The 15,927-nt window shown below is 38.2% G+C and overlaps 1 protein-coding gene and 1 pseudogene across 1 annotated transcript in view; both read left to right on the forward strand.

Moving 5' to 3' along the window:
• Positions 1 to 15,927, forward strand: part of CDKAL1 (CDKAL1 threonylcarbamoyladenosine tRNA methylthiotransferase) — a 648,803-nt gene that overhangs the window by 35,184 nt on the left and 597,692 nt on the right. The gene's annotated exons all lie outside the window — the stretch shown is intronic.
• LOC149748144 (prothymosin alpha-like) overlaps positions 1 to 15,927 on the forward strand; it is a 74,057-nt pseudogene that overhangs the window by 20,680 nt on the left and 37,450 nt on the right.

A 15,927-nucleotide genomic window follows, 5' to 3' on the forward strand; every position in this document is an offset into this window, starting at 1 on the left:
TGGCTGAGGTGCATGTAAATAGGAGGTGCGCTCTCAACACGAAGAATAAATAAATACATGTATTTGTCCTCCCTGGGCCGTAACTCGTAAGTTTTTGACTGCAAATTTCTCAATTATTCTAATCTTTCCTCCTCGAAATCACCTATGTTTATACCATCCCTACTCTCAATTACAAGGAGGTATTTGCTTTTTAAATTAAAAATTCAGGTATAGTTTATATCCAATAAAATGTACAGGTCTTAAGCGTTCAGTTTAAAAAATGTTTCCCATTTTGTACATCCATGTTCCACCACCCAAAGAAGATGGAGAACATTTCCATCACCCCAGGAGCTTTTGCTGTGCCTCTTTCCAATCAGTCCTCCCTTTTTCTTCCCCTTTGTAGCAGGCAGTTTCTGATACTATCTGCTTGTTCTTGGGAGACATACAAACAAAATCATGTGGTATGTACCCTTTTGTGTCTGGCTTCTTTTACTCAAAATAATGTTTCTGAAATTCATATTGTTGCATATATAAATTCCATTTGCTTCTGACAACAAAATGTGTGCACTAAAAACCAAATAAAAATTTATTTTTACCTTAAGGCTGAGAGATTGAGTAATGCTTTTTAACGAGTATTGTTAATAGAATTAATGACAACTCACATCTATGGAGTGCCAGCCCTTATGCTAAGTGCTTTGCATGCGTTATCTTATTCAGTTGCATTCTGTGGTTATGTGTTTGTTTAGTTCTCTGTGGCAGACCTATTTGGTGAAGGACTGTCTTGTGTTGTAAAATTCTAATTGTTTTCCACAGGACCAAGCACTGTTAATGGCAGGTATTGACGAGCTAAAATATGAACCAAGAGGAAAAGCATAAAAGGGAGATGGAAAAGTGGCATGAGGTAGGAAAGAAAGCAGTGCAGTAGCGCAGTTTAGATTCCCCTTTCATGACTGCAACGAAATAGCCTTTGTATATATGAAAAGTGGTCATGTTAAGACTTTTCAAAGATGCTCATAATAATATGATGCCGTTCTTTCTGTTCAGAGTTTTATCAGGTCCAGCTTTGAGTTTTCATGTGTAGGTTTTGTTTTGCTCGCACTTACATAATACCTGCTATGTGCCAGACACTGTCCTAACTGCTTTACATGTATTCTCACAAATGGGCAAAGTGTGAATTTTTTCTTTTTAATTCCTGTTTTGCACATGAGGCTGCTGAGGCACTGAGAGGTTAAAAGACTGGACCAAAGTCACGTAAGTCCTAAGGGTGGAGCTAGGATTCTTACCCTGGGTTAGAGTGTTTGTAAAAATTTGAAGAAAAATTCTATACACGATATTAAATTCTTAGTTTATCACAAGTTTCATTAATCCTCATTTTTAATGCTGTTCCTCACAAAATGTGGGTATTAAAGTGACCCATGTAGTGTGACAGTCAGTAATGGCAGCTGCTGTAGCACCTTCAGATTTGAGCAGATTTACAGCCAGTACGAAGTGCCTGCAGCAGTCATTGAAGTACAATCTCCAGTTTGGGTTTTATTTTACTTACGTATGATTTATACTGAATATCGTGAAATTGCAGGTTTTGCCTTTTGCAGTAAAGTACAAGTCAGTAAACAACCTTTAACACCCCAGTTTTGGTTTAGCAATTCATGGTAATATCTAAAATGTACTTAGCTTTTGCTGTGTGCTAGGAATTATTCTGAACGCTTTACATATATATTAACTTCATGTTAATCATGGTTTTCAAAAATGTAATACTAAATCTTTTTGGGAAAATACAACAGAGCTGTCTTGCACACCCTGGGTTTGGAAAGCCCAGCACCACATCCCCAGTCCTTTTTAAAAAACATGTGCATACAGATGTATAAATGTATTTTCAAAAATAGACATACTGCAAATTTATAATTATTACGGGGGAAGGAAGTACTTCATGTAATCTAACCGATAAAATACTCTGATTGTTTCTTTCACAAGACATTTTATATAGACCTTTTCATACATGTGAAGTAAATTTTAACGTGTTACTTAACTGTTCAACATATCTATGAGATACAGTGCTGTGTGCTGAGGGAAATGATTTTAAAAATGAAAAGATTTGGTCCTTGTCTTTATTTTTTCAGTTATCGCAGGTGGCAAATACGTATGATTCCAACATAAGGTGATGCCCCAGTTTTCCGAGTGACTAGATTAAATAAAGTGTTTTGACTAACTGGAATATATAAACTGTAGGAATGAAGATGAAATTGTCATCCTTATATTAAGTTATACATACATATTTAAAATTGCATTATATGAAGTAGTTTTTAAACGTTGCTTTTCTCCCCTGGCTTTTCATGAAGCAATTTTATTTAAACACTTCGAGGGCATCTTGAACATAAGGGTGTTTTAACCCCTCCCTAAATCACTTTTTGAGTCGTCTGACACAGTTTTCAAGACTTCACTTCCATTCGACTTGTTTGAAATCCAACATATTTTGACTCTATGATGAGGACCCTGGAAATTTTCTCCCTGGTGCCTGTTTTCATAATTAAAGAACAGTTGGTTTTTTCTTTCCTCCTGGAGAAGCATATATGTTGATCTCTAAAGTGTAACCACTTATTATAATGCTTTGTAAAAAATTTGTCTTTGAAAGACTTGTTTACAGTGAAATCCAATACTTGCCAGTGTCAGGTTATATCCCCAGGAGTTAAGTAAGGCTTAAATCCATTGCAGCTCTTTTGACCGATTCAGGTGACTTCCCTAGGCTTCCAGGGATCCTGTTGCTCAGGGTAATGTCTTCTCCAAGTGATACTGTATCTCGGAATAAGGGGGTGGAGAGAATAAGAGCTCCTGGTAAAAAGAAATACTTGGTAGGGACTTTATTAGAAGTATAAAACCGTTTTCTCCTTTCTGAGGGATAATTGTTTTGGGAAAAATAAACTGTGCCTTACATTTGGGCATTTTTTAGAAGAAAGCTAACACCTGTTGGAGAGAGTGGCTAGGTTGTATTTTAGCCCACTTTTTTCTTACTGAACTTTCACCATTGCATACTTGCTTTTCCTTGCCATGAATTTGGTTCTTTTTACCTGATATTTTATTTGTACATTTTTCTGTTTCATATTACTTTGTTAGATTTTCCCCCCATTTTGTCAGATGAAGAACATTTGTCACTGTTGATGTCTTCAGGACCATAAATATCTGTAACTCTTGTTTCGGGTGTTAGAGTAATGTTCTATCGCCTAAGATTCTACCAACTTGACCTCCAGTACATATTGATGTATTTCTGGAATGAATGTTCCTGTGATCCTCGCTTGCACATTACAGCTTTGATATTTGAAATCAGAACTGTGCAGTGTGCAAAGACAAAATGCACTCTTAAAATATTTGCATGATAATCTAAAGGACAAAAACATTTAGTAGGAGTGGTGGTAGAATGTTTCCAGGATCAACACTTGAATGCTGTGGGAGAAAAAAAAATTTTTTTAATGGATGGCAGGTGGCAGAATTGAAAAACAGGTTTTTATAATGGAAATGCTAAGAGTCTTAGCTATAGTGAATGGTATTGTTGCACTAGATATAGTAGATGTATTGCATTATCTTATCTAATCAGGCACTTTTGTTAGTCACAGCTTCCCCTCCCCCCCTGCAATTAGTTTCAGCAGGCTTGTGGCAGAGATGATTCCTCTCAACAATTTGAGCTACTTACAGAATTTTTGAGAGACTGAGGATATTATTTTATCTTTGTCAAGTTTTAACAGGTTTAATAAGCCTAAATTTATTTTATTAAAAATACTACTTTAAGCTAGGAAAGCAATTATAGGAAACAAGTCAGATGTATTCCAGATTAGAGGGGATATGACTTTGCCCCTCTAATGAACATCAGTAATGTTGGCTGCTTTCCTTTTTTTAATTTATTTATTTTTAATGTTACTATTTATATTTCACATTTGAGATTTGTTTTCAATACCCTTACTCTTAGAAAGGGGCTCAGGAAATTTTATTACATTTTATATAGTTGGTTTCCAATCTCATTCTTATTTTAAAATTTTGTATAATTTCTAAAGGCTTTTTGTAAATAGGGGTCTGTAGTGTCTATAAGTCCGGGAGGCTAGGAGGGGAAAGACTACACAGGAGCTGGGTTTAGTCACCGTGAGGAAGGCACTCTATAGTATGCTTAAAGGCAAAGGAACTCAATTATATTCTAAGAAAGTAGAACCTGTTGGTCTGTTCTGAGTAAAGAGAACACTGTCTGGGCGGGGTGGGGGTCAGTCGAAATAAAAGTGGGTCGTCGCCATTGGGATTTTAATCCAACAGGCAGGAGGCACTTTCTGCACATTCGGACTGGAAATGCGTATAGTCCTCCTCCGCCATCCTGGAGCATCGGCCTCGTGTGGGGAGGGCGGAGGGGGGTAAGCTGTGGTTTGGTGATAGCTGTGACCCCTTTTCTTCTGTGTAATGTTAAGTGTTCTCGGTACAGAACGGACTGGAAAGTCCTGCGCAGGTCAAGGTTTAAGCTGAGGTCCCTGGGTAGTTAAGTAGTTCCAAGAATGTATTTGTTCAGTAGAACTCTTGAATAATTTAATGTGTGCCAGCTTGCTAGTGCTAGGAATACAACGATGACTAAAACACAGCCCATTCCTTTGAAAAGCTATCAGTCTAATGAGGCACATAACTATTTAGAACCATCAGAAGAGAATATTCACACATTCCCAATACCAAATCCACCTACCTGCATGAATTTGCTTCACCTCCCTATAGGCTCTGGTCCCTTCACTGCCCTTGATGAATGTCCATGAGCCCATCTGAGGCCATCTCTAATCACTATGCAGTCACCCCCTCTCACCTGCTTGAGGACATTGCTCCTGCAGTTTTCTCCTTCCTCCGTTGAATTATTTTCCCTTTTTTACTGGATCGTTCCTATCATCAAACATGCTATCTTAAAATAGTCTCCTTCCTTGACACCATATTTCTCTCCAACTATTCCATGTCCTTCTTCCTTTTCTGTAGGTGGCAAAAACTCCTTGTAAGCAGTTGTTTATACCTGCTGCTTCCCCTACTTTCCCCAACTTACTCCAGTCATGCCCCTTTACTAAAAGTACTCTTGTCCAGTTCATCAGTGACCGCTGTATGGCCAAATGCAACTGTCACGTCTTTGTCCTTGTAGTCTTTATCTGTTAGCATTTGACATAGCTGATCACTCTTTGCTTCTCGAAATACACTGACTGGGCTTCCCGGACAGCACTCTGTCTTGGTTACTGGTTCTCTCTTCCCATTTCACTGGCTGTTCCTTCAGTCAGTCGTCTTTGTTGATTCATCCTCATTATTATGATATCTAAATGTTGGAGTGTCTCCAAGGTACTTTGTTTTACTTTCCCACCTGTACTAATTTGGAATTTTATAGAGCGCCTCAGCTTTTAAGTACTCTCTATATGCTGACACTTCCCTAATATATATTTCTGAATCTAATCTTGCCTTTGAACCCTGAACTCTCTGCTTTATATCATTTGACCTTGGATTTTTTTTTTTTTTTTTTTGCGGTACGCGGGCGTCTCACCGCTGTGGCCTCTTCCGTTGCGGAGCACAGGCTCCAGACGCGCAGGCTCAGCGGCCACGGCTCAAGGGCCCAGCCGCTCCGCGGCACGTGGGATCCTCCCGGACCAGGGCACGAACCCGTGTCCCCCGCATAGGCAGGCGGACTCTCAACCACTGCGCCAGCAGGGAAGCCTGACCTTGGATTTTTAATAGACGTGTCTATTTAACGTGTTTAAAACTCCTAATCTCCCCCACAAATCTGCCCCTCCATAGTCTTCCTATTTCAGTACAAGGAATCTACCTATGTCCTTTCAGTTACTTGGGCCCCGAATTTTGGAATCAAGGATAACTACTTCTGTTTTCACACCCCACATTGAATCTATCAGCAAATCCTGATGGCTCTACCTTGAAGACATCCAGAGTCCTACCATTTTGATCACCCCCACCTAGACTACCATCTTGCTCTAAATCAGTGTCATTGTGTTTTACCTAGATATAGTAGTTGCCTGATTCATCTCCTTGCTTTCACCCGCACAATCTGTTTTCCACACAGCAGTCAGAGCTTCTTTGAATATCATGTTATTTTACTCTTCGGCTCAAATTTCACAATGCTGTCCAATAAAACTTTCTGCAGTAACGGAACTATTCTGTTTTACATTGTCTGATATGGTTAAAACATTGTCTAATACGGCAGCCATTGGCCATATGTGGCTATTCAGCACTTGAAATCTGGTTAGTGCAACCAAAGAACTGAACTTTAAATTTTATTTAATTTTAATGAATTTAAATATAAATAACCACATGAGTAAAAGCCAGAGTTTTTATCATGACTTTTGAGGTGTTAGGTGAACTGAACCCTTTTTATTTCTCTGATTTCATCTCCTACTACCACTGTCATCCTAATTTTTCCTTTGAACATACCAAGTATGTGCTCACACTTGTTGTTCCCTCTGTGTGGAATGTTCTTCCTCCAGGTATCTACTTGTTCTGATCTTACATTTCAGGCTTTGTTCAAATAAATATTACCTTGTCAGAGAGTCTTTCCATGGCTCCCCTATATAAAATAACATCCTTCCCTTCTCTCTACCTCTCATTTTCTCTGTTTCCTTTGAGTAATGATCACCACCTGTTAGACTTATTTGTTTGTGATCTGTGTCTTCCTCACTAGAATATAAGTTCTGTGAGAGCAGGGGGCCTCATGTCCCAATACAGTTGTAGCCCCAGAGCCTAGAACAGTTGTTGGCACTCAGCCAACTTCATTAGCTTACTTAGTTAATGAATAGGTAATTGGAGTCAAGGTGATAAACTCTTGTTGACTTATGAATGAAGCCTTCTTATAGGTACAGAGGAATTAGTAATGACTTCAGCCTCAGGACTAGGACTACCTTCATAGAACAGTGAAATTTGAATTAGGCCTTAAGGAATGAATAGAAAATTGTCTTATTTTAGAAGAGATATTAAAATTATGTGACTTAATTAATATTTTAGTTTTACCTTGTTTTCAACAATGCTGACCTTTAGGCAACTCAGATGCGTACACAAGCTCTGTTGTGTGGTGGGCACTGTGCTGAGCCCTGCTGATACAAAGAAGATTAATAAAATGTTCTTGCTTCCGTCAGGGAACTCATTGTATGTGATATAGTGGTGTCCACTGATTAGAAATAGAGTAAAATAATGAAAAGCTTAAGTTCAGCTTTTTCTATTAGCATTTTAAATGGTATATTGATTATTTAATAATTAAGAGATTGACATATAAAAATATGTTAAGAGAAATGTCTGTTTGATTCCATCAGCGCCTATAGTGACCGTTCCTCCTAGTAGCTGATTTGCTCCAAGCTGTTGTTGATAGGGTTTATTAATTTTTTTTTCCCCCACCTCTCTCCTCTTTTTCTCATTATGGGATTGGGTTCTGTAGAAAGCTCACTGGGACAGTAAAATTCATCAGTTGTCTGTGAACTTTCAAAAATTACAAATCTGAACTGTTAAGATTTTCATTGCAAAAGAGAAGTGCTAACTAGGTTTACATGATAATCTTGGATTGCTGCAGAATAGATACTACGTGAATACTTGATGAATTTAATGCTTTTTAAAATCGAGTATAAATAAACTTAGGCAGTGTCTTAGTACCCCTTTCCTAGCATGTTGTGGTTCATTTAGGTGTTCTGGGTGATGAATGAGTGTTTGAAAAATACTTTCTTTTCTCCAACCCAAAGAGTATATTCCTCAAAGTCACCTTCAGCATCCCTCCCTCACCCAAGAAAACTCATCTTTCCTCCTAGCTGCCTATGTTACTCTTATTTCTTTGAGCCCACCTTTGAATTTAGGACTTGTAAAATTATAAACATTTATAAATGTTTGATCTCTGTGTCCATGGAACAGCTTTAAAAATCTTCTTTAATCTCTGAGATGAGGCAGTCAAGAGCCAGGCATCTTCGATTATGGAATCTCTTTGAAGTTTTCTTTCTATTTCGGTTTTTCCCTCTAGCACTCCTCCCTTCGGTCGCTCAGAGGTGGATTTTTTTTCACTAAAACTTTTTTTTCCCCTTTTGCTTAGGTCTTCTTGGCAGTCTTTCAGAAGTTCAGAGGCAAAATTAGTAAAATTAGGCTTTGAACTTTGTTTATTATTTTCAAACTCCACTTCTCTACTAAGATAGTCTCTTGAGATAGGAAGAGATCTCCTTTTAAAATATTTTCGTCTATTTTACATGCTATTGCTGCTTCTGTTGTAGGTATAATAGCCCTAAAAACAAGCTGTTGTTTTCCTTGTCTAGACTAGAAAGCTCAATTAATCAAGATGTCTTGAGTCTAGCTACTATCCAGTTTTGTTTTATAGGATTATACACTTAAGTTTTGAAATGAAAAATCTGAAATCTTACGACACGGGATTTTCTTTTGTGGTTTTCTATGAATCAAAAGCATTGGTCCAGGGAACAATATGAACACTCTCACTACAAAGAAGGTATCTTGTTATTTTTTCACTCAGGTAGCCCTACGTGAAATTTTTGGTGGTCTTTTTGTCTCATGAATATCTACTCTCCTGCCCTGAGAAATTTGCTTTGCCTTTTGTTTTCGGATGCATATGTTTTGAATGTTCAGGGTAAATAGCATTAATCAGAGCTGTTAAAGTACATGTATCATAATATCTTGCATATTTATGTTGGGCTTTTACTTCATTGATGGGTTTGCTTCTGCTTACTCCTTTATACTTAGTATTACACACACACGCACACACACACACACGCACACACACACACACACATTCTAGTTTCATATTGCTTCCTATTTGATTTTGGATGTAATTGCTACCCTTACTGAAAGCCAGTGAAATTGAAAGCCAATTGAAACTCTCTTTGTAAGAGAGTTTTTGTTTCTTTAATTCTGTAATTAATAATTATTGTTTCTCAAGTTTCCTTTGGCAGGTATTGTCATGGAACATTCCAGGATCCTATAATACTCCTTGTTTGATTAGAAAATTATTCACTACTTGCCTCTCAGTTCTTTAGGAAAATGGAGAGCCTCCCAGTTCACATCAGTGAGACTGAATTTCAGAAAAAGAATATACCACAAAAAATACTTATAAAATTATTTTATTAGGTGATTTTCTCTTATTTCAGTGAAATTTTAAGAATGAAGCCCAAACTTATGTTTTAGAATTTTACAGAGTTACTCGTTGACTGTAGAATCGCGTTGTGTTATTTTAGACGTTCCGAGGGGTGGTCTAGGAAAGCAGGTAAGAATGTGTCATGGCAACAGTCTGCCTAAGTCCAAGAGCCACTTCATTACTTTTTGACCATGTCACCTTGAATAAGTTGTTTAACCTCTCTGTACCCAGTTTTCTCATCTTTAAGTAGGGTGATAGTGCCTGTTCTATATGGTTGTTATGAATAATACATGAATTTAGATTAAAATATTTAGGACACTGAGAAGTGCATAAAAGTGTGTTGAGAGCAAACAGTACTATAGTAATAGGCAGCTGCTACTGCTATTATTGTTGTTGTCCTTATTATTAGTCTTAATAGATCTGTGCCTGAATTCTTGCTTCGTCCTTGAAGAGTTATGCGACTCTCCCAGCTTACTTTACTTCACGTCTAAGTTTTCATCTTTAAAATGAAGATTATATTATGTTGTACCTAATAAAAGTCATCATGAGGCATAGAGACGCATATCTAAATGATCTACAGTGATCTACAAGCAGAGGAGGGCGCCATAACTTTATTACTGGTAGTTGTAGTATTAATATTTTTTTCTCTTGAAAACCCTGCCTGATATCTGTTTTCCTTTTTCCTGAATCTGTTGTAATGTTTCACCGCTAAATGGATATCTAGAGAGTTTCCAGAAAGAGTAATGCTTTTGGGATTCAGGGGTTTAGACAGAATTGAAATAAATGTTGCTTAATTGCCGGCTGTGAGAGAAACATGGTGGGGATCGTTACACTTTCACCAGGGAGTGTGAGGATGTGAGTGCTGGGCCAACATTTCCCCCCTCCTTTATCTCCCATCTACTGTTCCTCCTCTCTGTCCAGTAATATCTGTTGTGAGGTGGTTATGACCGCTGGAGTTATGGTGCAGACACTGTGGTGCCTGCAGTATGAATCACAGTCCTTTTATTTTAGTGTCAGCATAGGGGCCACATAAAACTGTAAAGGCATTAAAGGATTAAATGAGTTTCAGAGGTACTGTTAGAAAGATGAAGTTGCATTTCCTTAAATTCTTACATTTGTAACGGTTACAGCTACAAAAAGCATTGGAATAATCTGGAACCTAGGGAAGGCTGTGGTGTGGGCTAGTTTTGTAGCAGAATTTGCTTTTGCTAATGTCACATACTGATTTTCTTTTCCCTAGAAGGCAAAATTGTTTCTAAACTGGAACCTCAGCTTACTGAGCTTAATATTGATTTTGAGGGCTGTACAGTGATGACTGAAAAATAGGTTACAGCCATTTTTGAAGAGAGATTACGTTTGAACTTCTACATTAAGGATGGCACGTTTTGTGTGTCTGACACATCTTGCTGAAGCAAGTCATTAATGACTTGACCTCCTGTCACAAGCATAGACACATGTTTTAAATTCATAAATGGTGGCCCACTGAGAAATGTCTGCTATGTTCATTAAAACATACATATGAAACTAGAATCAAATTAAACATTTCAAACAGCTCATTTTATTAACTCTTAATAATTAATTAGTTTTTAGCACTGAGAATAAAGGTAATTAAAACATATTTACTACATGCTATAAGATTTCTGCCTCAGGAAGATGAAAGGGGACATTTATTTTTCATACACTTAAACAATGGCATTTCTGCTTTTATTCTCTGGGGCTTTTGTATATAACAAAAGAACTTACTGAGTTTTTTAGATGATAAAACTATAATTGTAAAGTATCTTTAATGCTTTTAAGTCTACCTAAATTCAATTGCAGTCTGTTGGAATGCTAAAATTCCACCTTTGACTTCTGCAGTTAATAAAAAGGTATTTTCTGCTACTGCGGGGTGTTGTCATATCATTTTATTTACATTTTTCTTAATTTAATCTCTGGTATGATTTATATCTTTACTTAGTTTAAAATACCTAAGACATAAAAAGATTCACAGGCAAAGGTATGTTCCTATCTGAATTCCTTATTTGCTCTGGTCTCATATCCTCTCCAGGTGAAAACATTGATTAGTTTCTGTGTATCCTTCCATAGTTTCAAAAATGCAAACAAATACATGTCTTTGTCACATTAAAAAAGGTAGAAATCCAGACATATAAGGTAATAGATAATAAATGTTAGGTGATAACTTGGAAAGAACAAAGTCACAGTGTTGCTATACTTGGAAATCAGTTCATTCAATCGTGTGTGTCACCCTCTGCTCCCCTGTTATTTCAGGTTGAGTGTACGTGTTTGCTTCGTCTTCAGAATAGAAAGTTCCTGGAGAGGACCTACCCTTTCTGGAACTGTTTCTGTTTGACCCATCCTATGCAAACTTACTCAGTCATGCAAACACTGTGTGCTTTATACAAATATTACCACCTGTATTTTTTATTTGTGTTTCTCAAAGGAGTTTTTGGTAAAATTTGCATAGTGATTCTGCTCATTCAGCTTTGTATATTGTTAAGAGTTCGAATGCTGTGGATATGAAAGACTATAGTGTGTACCAAATAAAAAGGTACTGTGACAGGCAGCGTTCTCAGGATAACTCTGTCTCAGGTATTCAAATCTAATTTGCATATTGAATCTAGACCTATGATTATTAACCCAACTCCATTTACAGTTGATGAAAATTTGCATAAAATTGGTCTTCTGGATAGCTTAAGGTATAGTGAGCAAAATGTTAACTCCTTATTTATGTAGCACGTGCAGCTCTGACTGTCATGATGAAAAACTAAGCACATTTGGTTTACTGACAATCTTTTCTGGAAATTAGCTGTGGTATCATGTCACAATGTCAGAAACCTGTCTGACAGTTTTTGTCTTTTCATACTGGAAATGGTGGATAGCATATTTCAAATCCTAGAAGCTGTGCTGTGTCAAATCCTCTCTGTGTGGATCTTGGTAGGCACATCATTCAGGAGAGGGGTACTATGACTTGATGTGCTTTATAATTTTGAAAGAAATTACACTAATTTTGTTCTCTTTATGTTGGCTCTTCCTTTATTTCTGGTGTTAACTGACAACTTCGCCAGCATTTGGTCTTTTTTGTTGTTGTTGTGTAGAGAAGGTGATTCTTTTTATTAAATATTGAATGAGTGTATGCACGTGTAATGATTTACTGGAGGCAGTGAGCTTATATAAATCTTTTCAGATGAAATTCCTGGCTATTTACAAAGGTTGATTACTTCTTAGAACAGTGATTGCCTGAGATTTGCAAAGGCAGAGGAAAATCACACCTCTTATTTTACCTTTCTCCATCTGTTAAACCTACTGTAAATATATTGGTAAGGGTGTCAGGCCATTGAATAGGCCTCTGTATTTGAACAGTTTGATCCTATCAATTTCATTGAAGTCATTATCTGTAGGACCTTAGGATGATATCACTTTCGAGGTAGTGCCTAAACAAACATCAGTCCTTAAGTAATACAATTTTATTAAAATTTTTCTCCTTTTATTATGAATAGTCTCTGTGCCTTTTAAAATAAGTTTTAAATAAGATGGTAATTGAATAATAGTCAAGATATTTACTTTTACTTGTAAAGTTTTGGCTGCCTTGAACAAATCTAATGATGTCCAAAGAAACCTGAATGGATGGGTATATAAATGTAAAATATTTTGTAGCATTATTTGTACATTATTTCTGGCTAGTGTGCACCCCTTAGTGTATTTAAAATATTAGATTTGTAAAATTCACTTTATGTACAATATTAGATTAGGATGTGTGTTACGTAAAGTGAGGCATGCCTCTATGAAACCTGGTATGTTTTTTTGTTCCCAGATTCTGTGGTGGGTGTGCTGAATGATAAACAGTCATGCTCTTAGTCACGTTGATCCTGGATCCCTTGAGGGAACTGGCAGTTTCCCTTGGATGGCATTTTGCTCAGTCTCCACTTTTCTTCCCAACTTGCTCCTCCTGTGGCCCACACTTAGGTCAGATTTCTGAGAAAACCTGTGTTATTGATGAATGCTTTGTACATGATTATAGAAGGCTCAGTACCTCTGAGAAAGAGCAGAAACACGTAATTAAATGCAAATGGTGGCAACTTGTTTAATTTTGAGTTAATGTGGGTTAATCCAATGCCATTGATCACTTGGGGGTAGCACTACTTGGGGTCCCTCTAATAAATATCATAATGATTGTTAGTTTTTCTTTTAGATAATAAATGCTTGCTCTCCTCAAACATTAATTTATTAAGTTTGAGCAAACATTTTTTTGGAGAGAGAATGGTAAATGGTGATTAAAGTTTTCGGTTTAATAAATGGAAGGAAAAGAAAAACCCTGAGAATTGATTTAAATTTGTCCTTGGAGAAGTGGGAGTGCTCAGAGCTTCTCTGGTAGTGAGCTGGTAGTTGATGGGGATCAAGATGATGACATAAGCAAAAATCTGGGAGCATCAAGCACAGGTATACTAATAACACGGAGCTTACAAGTTTGCTTTGTGCTTATTGCACTGTAGAATTGTAATGGAGGAAAGGACTCTTGACCGCACTCAACTGACACATGTAATAATATAGCTAAGAAAACCGAGGCACATAGAGAATGGAGGGCGTGTGCCAAGTTATGGTACTAGTTAGTGGCAGGTTGGATTCCAGGTCTTATTTGTTTAGCTCAGCACCTTTTCCTTCGCTACTCTCCTTACTTGTTTATTGGTTATACAGAATTATTATTGGGCTACCAGATGGTTAGGTATGGTCGAGAAAGGAGGTAGGAAGACCTAATGCAAAAGTTTATTTCGCAGTTCTGCTGCAGACCAGGGCTGCTGACAGTCAGTTTAGTAACAGCAGCCAGTGTAACATTGAGGGCTTGCCATATGAGAGGCACGGGGCAAAGAGCTTTACAGGTACTTGCATGTAATCCTCAAAAGAGATCTGTGAGGTAGATAGCATTGTTATACTATTTTGTAGATGCAAAAGTTAAGTCTTAAAGAGATGAAGTAATTTGCTAAAGATAAGTATCTACTGAGGGTAGGAGCGCAGATTTTTTTTTTTGGCTGCATTGGGTCTTTGTTGCTGCACATGGGCTTTCTTGAGTTGAGGCGAGCGGGGGCTACTCTTCCTTGCGGTGAGTGGGCTTCTCACTGTGGTGGCTTCTCTTGTTGTGGAGCACGGGCTCTAGGCTCATGGGCTTCAGTAGTTGCAGCACGCGGGCTCTAGAGCGCAGGCTCAGTAGTTGTGGCACACGGGCTTAGTTGCTCCATGGCATGTGGGATCTTCCCGGACCAGGGATCGAACCTGAGTCCCCTGATTTGGCGGGCAGATTCTTAACCATTGCGCCTCCAGGGAAGTCCCAGGAGCGCAAATTTGAACTCCTCTCATATCCCATTCTGCTTCCCATTGTATGTCAATCGTATAAGGGAAGACCTTTGCAAAAATCCAAAGCCCTTTCCAGCTCTACCATCGAATGACCACTGAGTTTTAATTTCTTTTCTTTTCAATTATAATGTGAAAGTTAGCTTATTGGATCTCACTTTAGCTTCTAAGAGGCGAGACTCCTTCATGTGGTATTCCAGAAGGTCTGCCAACGCTTAGAAAGGGAGCAGTGAGGTTAGCCTGACATTATTTGGTCCTCAGGATTTCAGACTTCCCCTCACTGGTTAGTGATTTCTTTCGGAAGTGGTTTTAAACCATCTTTAAAATGGCTTATTTACAGTCTTTTGAGGATTGATGGCAAAGGGACATGTTACCCAATTTACTTTAGCTTTGAACATTGGAATACTTACCTGCCTTTTGTCTTTCTATATTTCCTTATTTCTCAGAGATTAGTGATGGACTTAGCAGCCTCATCTGTTTGTTCTGTCATCACCCTGGGGTATCAGTCACCTGGGCTGGATTTGGAGCAGCGAGGCACTTGATGCTTCTTTCTCATCTTGACCGCAAATTCCTTTTAGCCATGTTTATTGTATTCTTTTCTAATCTGAAGAAAATGGTCACACCCAGTTTCTCAAGGCGAGGAAGAAAAACTCAGTGACCATCTTTTCTCTGGGCCTCCTTTATTGCTTGGGACTATAGTCCTGTCATCGTGATGAAGTCTCAGAGGGGGATAGATTCAGGGAGTGGCATCCATTTGTTCCCACTGTGTTTGGAAACAGGGAGGGTACTATGAGCAATGGTTGTATTCTATGATTTTTTTCCCCTCCTACTTTTCCCTTTTTCTCCTGCTTATTTGCCCCCGGCAGACACTGGTAAGAATCACCGTGCAGACATCAAGGATTTGAAGGCACATCTGTGCCCTCTTCTGCAGATAATGATTCTTGGAGAAATAGCTCCTGGCTCGTATTGGGCCTTGCTTGAGACTGAATACGTAATCATGAGGTATCACGTGACCATGTGGCCTGAGCTTTCTACCGTGAATTGGGTTTTGCCTAACCCATTTGGCCAGAGATTGGGAATGAACAAAAGCAATCTGTTATCAAATGGAAATGGTATATAACAGACCAAATTCGGGCAGGTTTGGAAGGTATAAGTATGTTGTATGAGTAGGTGGCTCCGATGCCTTCAGTGCCAACTTTTGGTCGTTGCTGCTGCTTTTTCAGTCTATTCCTATGGCCTCCTTATGATCAGTTGAGCAAAGGAGAAGAAAACTTCAACCTGGTTTACAGATGAGTCCGCATGATATGCTGGCTATCACTCAAAAGTAGATACTGCAGCACTAAAGCCCCACTCAAGACTAACCATGAACGACAGTGATGAAGGGGCATCAGTGGGCAAACTTTGAGCAGTATATTTTGTTGCCTGCTATGTTTGGAGTGGGAGATGACCAGAGATAAAGACCTACATGGATTAATGGGCAGTTGCTGATGTTTTGT

This window comes from Delphinapterus leucas, chromosome 10, assembly GCF_059928025.1.
Source record: "Delphinapterus leucas isolate spDelLeu-1000000601 "Yukka" chromosome 10, BTC_Dleu_Yukka2, whole genome shotgun sequence".
NCBI classification, from domain to species: Eukaryota; Metazoa; Chordata; class Mammalia; order Artiodactyla; family Monodontidae; genus Delphinapterus; species Delphinapterus leucas.